The following is a 6,101-nucleotide window of genomic DNA, read 5'->3' on the forward strand; positions in this document are numbered from 1 at the left end:
ACATTTTCCCTTCTGAAATATATGTACACTATCTTAATTTAGCACCGATCTTTTTGTTTTCAACCTTAATTAATCGAATCGTCGATGTGTTTATTTGATGAAATTAGAATTCACAATACAAGCTTAGATTCTGAAATTAATTTGATACTCGTAATTCTTAACTTTACAAGCTTTTTAAATAAACACCTCAACTTATGTTTTAGCAATTCTGATCATTGACTAAACTTATGTGCCGTGAACAAATATATAAGATATACAGGAGGGTGATTATAAAGGGGACTACTATCAGAACAAATAAAAAATAGAAGTAAGAGACAAAAATACCATCACCGGCAACTCCTCTCTGTTTTTAGACAAAACACCATTTTGGGGTAAAATATTGGCGAAAACAGAAATCAAATAGGATAAGTTGAAAAAAAAAATCGATTTGTTATTCATATCAACACCAAATTGAAGAAAACACTGGATTAGAAGTGTTTAAAACACTTAGAGTGGGTGTTTGGACATAAGATTTGTGAAATTTGAAAAAAAAATAGTACTCAATGACACTTTTCTACAATTAGTAACAATTCAAATTTAAATTTACTCTTTTACCCTTAATGAACCAGAATCCCAAATTCTATGATTTGTTTTTGATCACAAGTTTAAAAAATATTCCTTTATTTCTTTAACTATGTGCCAAGTCAAAACACCCTTATATAAAATGGGACGGAGGGAGTATTTGTTTTCAAGTTGAAAATAGTATTTGGAAATTGGAGTTGTGTTTGGACATGGATACAAATTGGAGTTGTTTTTGAATTTTTGTGAGTTATTTGGAGTGAAAATTGTAAAACAGCTTTATAGAGTTTTTTGAATTTCGAATTTTTTTGAAATTTCTGGAAAATTATAACAATTCTATATCTAAACAGTTTTCAGAAATATCAGTGAAACTATCCATGGCCAAATGGGCACTTAATTTTTACAAGTTGAGTTATCAATTTGGGTCTTAAACCATAGTTATTTCAATCTTAATCATAGACTTATAGTGTATTGAATTCCAGGGCTGAGTGTTCTATAAGCTAGGGATGACAGTTAGTGACTGATTCTTTTTTCAAATTTAGAAAATGATGGCTTTGGAACATAGCAAATATTTCTAGCTGATACCGTGTATATTCTGCCAATTTTTGAACACTTTCTTGGTAGTTTCTAGTGAGAAAATGAGCAAATGGAAAGTTGGATTTTTTATGCAATGTTGAATTTACATTTTCATACCATCTTTACGTGTCTTTTAGGGTGTGAGTTGGACTAGGAGCCCGTTTGGATTGGCTTATAAGTTGCTTATAATGTTCGTTTTAGCTTTTAGTGTTTGTGACCTATAATTTTAAAGCTATTTTGTGCGCATAAAATAAAAAATAATTGGGCCCATTTGGCTTAGCTTATCTAAAGGGGTAATTGGCGCGAATGCCCCTCTTTTGGGCTGGTCTTTAGATTTTGCCCCTCAAAATGGTGGTCTTTAATTATTGCCCTTCCGAGCAAAAGCAACATAGTAAAAAGACATTATTACCCCTGACCGTTACATATAAAAACAAATATCGTTATTCTCAAATCCTTGCTTCTTTCATATCGTTAACCCAGGCAACTTCGTTCCCAATTTTTCACATTATTCAAATCGTTGTTCCAAGCCGAGATTTCTCAATTGATTTTTTGCTACAACATCTGTAAAAGGTACAAATCTTAATTCAACTCAATTTAACGAGTTTATTGAGTTTAGATTGTTAATATTTGAAAAAAATCATCTTCTACGACCTGATTATTAAGAAACAGATGACATACAGCTCAGATTGAAAATTGCGCATGATAAAATTAATCAACAAAAATAGAATTGATTGGATTTGTTGCTTTGTTCTGATTTTAATTACTTTATACCTTAATTAAATTAGTATACAATGCTTATTTACTTGAAATTGTAATAATAATAAATTCAATTTAAATCAGGCAATGCTTATCGATTTAAACTTGAATTAAGGCAAACTGTGTACAGGAGGCAAAAGGTCAATTTACAAAAGCGTACAGTATGCCGTTACCGGCAACTTTCCGAACCAATTTCAATCCTCTAATTGCAATAACTGTTGCAGGCATTTGATTTAAATTGGATGAAGGTAGAGGAGGTTTTCAATTTTTTTATTTTTTTAAACCAAAAAACGCTTATTGCATTATCATCAAAGAAAAAACAAAAAGTGCTCATGCCGGAGGAGGCAAAAGTTCAATTTACAAAAGAGAATAGTATGCGTTATCGGCAATGTTATGAACCAATTTCATAACAAGTATGCGGAGAAGGCAAAATTTCTGGTTTATATAGAAGTATAAATTAGTCCGGTTGCATCAATCCTCTAATTGTAATAAATTGCGTGTGCATTTGATTTAAATTGGATGAAGGTAGAGGAGGTTTTCAATTTTTTTATTTTTTTAAACCAAAAACGAGTTATTGCATTATCATCAAGAAAACAAAAAGTGCTCATGCGGAGGAGGCAAAAGTTCAATTTACAAAAGAGAATAGTATGCCGTTATCGGCAATGTTATGAACCAATTTCATAACAAGTATGCCGGAGAAGGCAAAATTTCGGGTTTATATAGAAGTATAAATTAGTCAAAAAGAGAATAGTTGCATCAATCCTCTAATTGCAACAATTGCGTGCATTTGATTTAAATTGGATGAAGGTAGAGGAGGTTTTCAATTTTTTTATTTTTTAAACCAAAAACGAGCTATTGCATTATCATCAGCAAAACAAAAAGTGCTCATGCCGGAGGAGGCAAAAGTTCAATTTACAAAAGAGAATAGTATGCCGTTATCGGCAATGTTGTGAACCAATTTCATAACAAGTATGCGGAGAAGGCAAAAGTTCGGTTTATATAGAAGTATAAATTAGTCCGGTTGCGTCAATCCTCTAATTGCAATAATTGCGGGCATTTGATTTAAATTGGATGAAGGTAGAGGAGGTTTTCATTTTTTTTATTTTTTTAAACCAAAAACAAGTTTAGTGCATTATCATCAAGCAAAACAAAAGTGCTCATGCGGAGGAGGCAAAAGTTAAATTTACAAAAGAGTATAGTATGCCGTTATCGGCAATGTTCTGAACAAACTTCTGAACAAGTATGCCGGAGAAGGCAATACTTCTATTTAGAAGCCATTAAAGTAAAATTCTACAAACCTAAAGATACTTACACTTCATTACACATACATTTAAATATATATATGTCCACAAAACATAAAATCCTAACTTCATAAGTACATCAGTTCTAATTTCATGTGTACCCATTCCAAATTGCCCCATCGTCAATTTGGCAGTGTCTTTGAATAACCTCTCGCTTTACAAATCGTAATTCTCTTCGCAGATCATCATTTTCTCGCTTAGAGCACCATAAAGAGCCCTCGAAAAATCTATGTCTCTTTTGATATCAGCAATTTCATGAGTAATTTGCAAATTTGCAATATTAGGATGAATTTGGTTATGAAGATGGGCATGTTCATGTGCTTGCCCGTGGCCACCATTAACATGTACAATATGTTGATTTTGGTTCATTTTGTATGTGATTATATCTGATTTTCAGAAGTAAAGTGTTTTTTTTTTTCCTTCTTCCAAAAGTTGTGTTGGTTTATATAGAAGTATAAACCAACGCAACTGTTGGATGGATTTGATTTAAATTGGATAAAGACAGAGGAGGTTTTTCAGTTTCATGAAAATAACTGTTGCAATCTCATTGGAATAACCAAGTGCGTGAAACAATTACTCCGTTTTTGAAGAATCGGTAGCGTGCGAGTAACTTCGTTTACAAAATGGTAGAGTATGCCGTGTCCGGCATACATCATGACTTTACATGCAAAGTCTGTTTGGGAAGGGCGTAACTTAAATTTTCAAAACTAACAACTTAAATACATTTCATTTTGGTTTTTTCTCAAGTGAATCTTTCTTTATGCAGGAAGTTTAACAAAAAAATGACACCAAGATGCATCTAGGTAGCCTTCAACGGCAAATGGGATGCCACCTACAATTATGTTAATCATGAAACCAAGCTAATACTTGTCAATGATGGTGTAAATTTTCAACAATTCACTCAACAGATATTTGCGGTGGCATACACAAGATACTCGGCAAAAAGAGACCAACATATGGTTTGACACCGGTGAGAAAACATCCAAAGGGATGCATGTAACAAACGACATTGATCTTCACACTTGCTTTTTGCTCAACAACAATGACAACTTCGAAATTTCCGTTTCATATTAGAGTTCAATTCGGTGATGCGGAGAACAACCCATTACAAGAACATCATAATGACTCTATCCTAATGACGTAAGGACAAACCATAGAGGAAATTGACAAACAACTTTGCATTGCTTATGAAGAAGACATGTCCGAAATTGGCTTGGATGATGAACAACACGGCTATTGGACATAACCTTGGGATTCCACATGAGCGGAGAGCGAGATAGTAACTCCTAACCAGACACCTCAGTAGCTACAATGGCAATCGCCAAACATTGAGCAAGTTGTAAACAATGACCTTTCTCAAGATCCAACTTCAATGAATGTTGTATCACTTACTCCGAGCATGACGGTTGAAGAGGCGTAAACACAAACATGCAATAAAAGAAAGACACTCAAGAGGAAGAGGATACAAAATGATACACAAATTTTGACACCTAGTGCATCGATTGATCAAATAGAAGTTGGCATTTTATTCAAAGACAAAGATACCGTGAAAAAGTGCATGAATAACATTGCAATTACTCGTCATCAACGGACAAGGTAGAAAAGTCATGCACGCAACGGTATTACATCGATGTGTTGAACCAACTCGCATTTGGCGTTTCCATAGTTCAAGGTTCGAGGATCGAACTTTTCAAAGTAGTTAACTTTGAAAAGAGACATAGTTGTTCAATAAATTTCATCACCTACGACATGAGGAATGCAACTTCAAAAGTCATAGCGGAACACATTTACGGACCTAGTACGCCATACACTATAAGAGATAACACCCAAATTTGTCATTGAAGAAATGAGAAGCGAGATATGGCTTGCACATTGGTTACCACAAAGCATGGCGTTCCCTCCAACACGCTTATAATGTCATAAGAGGAACGCCGTAAAATAACTACACACTTCTACCGCAATATCTTCACATGATGAAATTAAGAAATCCGGGACAGCTTGCTAACATCAAATGGATTGGCCGACAATAAGTTTAAGTATGCTTTTTTCGCTTATGGAGCATCAATTGAGGGTTGGAAACACCGGAACCGATAATAATGGTGGATGCAACCTTCTTGAAATCAAAATACCGCGGTGTGCTCATGATAGTCGTAGCAAAAGATGGAAACAACAAAGATATTTCCTCTAGCATTTGGTATTGCGGACTCTGAGAATAATGAATCCTACAGGTGGTTCTTAAGACACGTGAAAAAGGTGTTTGGAACTCGCAAAGACCTATCAATTCTTTCCAATCGCCACGCATCAATTGCAACTGCAATCAAGGAACTGTATCCAGATACCCAGCATGGAATATGCATCTACCACATGGAGAAGAACTTGCAAAAATATTTTCCATCCGAAGCGATCCTATCACTGCTCTACAATGCAGCAACTACCTACAAACGAGGGCGAGTTTCGTACCTATATGTCACGGATACAACAAATCGACCCAAAAGCTGCAGAATACATAGAAGAAGAACCACCAGAAAGATGGGCACGTTCTGTAACACCCCGCATCTTGGAACTATGTCTAAGCTCATATCATTAGAGTTCTAGTGGAAACATTTAAGGTTTGACGTTTTGCGAAAATGGTTCATGGGCCTATTTCGGGCAGCGATAACTCCTTGATCGGTTTGGAATTTGGGAAGGTACTATCAATGAAGTTGTAGTATGCAGAAATACCTTTCTAACGATATAAGGACCAAGCCAATCAGAGATCGGAGCAAGGAGATATGATCGTCTCAATATGGCTAATAGTAAGGCACTTGAAATCCATAGAATCGGCTAAGTTTTCGATACGTCTGCCTTCCAGTCAACTTTAGTGAAAATCCGTTGGGAATTTGAGAAAACTTCCTCAATGAAAGTTGTAGC

General features: G+C 34.9%; 1 protein-coding gene across 1 annotated transcript in view; it reads left to right on the top strand.

Moving 5' to 3' along the window:
• The window catches only part of LOC132067629 (LEAF RUST 10 DISEASE-RESISTANCE LOCUS RECEPTOR-LIKE PROTEIN KINASE-like 1.1), a 36,954-nt gene that overhangs the window by 17,557 nt on the left and 13,296 nt on the right, over nucleotides 1–6,101 (top strand). The gene's annotated exons all lie outside the window — the stretch shown is intronic.

Source organism: Lycium ferocissimum, chromosome 8 (genome assembly GCF_029784015.1).
Source record: "Lycium ferocissimum isolate CSIRO_LF1 chromosome 8, AGI_CSIRO_Lferr_CH_V1, whole genome shotgun sequence".
In the NCBI taxonomy this organism is placed as follows: domain Eukaryota; kingdom Viridiplantae; phylum Streptophyta; class Magnoliopsida; order Solanales; family Solanaceae; genus Lycium; species Lycium ferocissimum.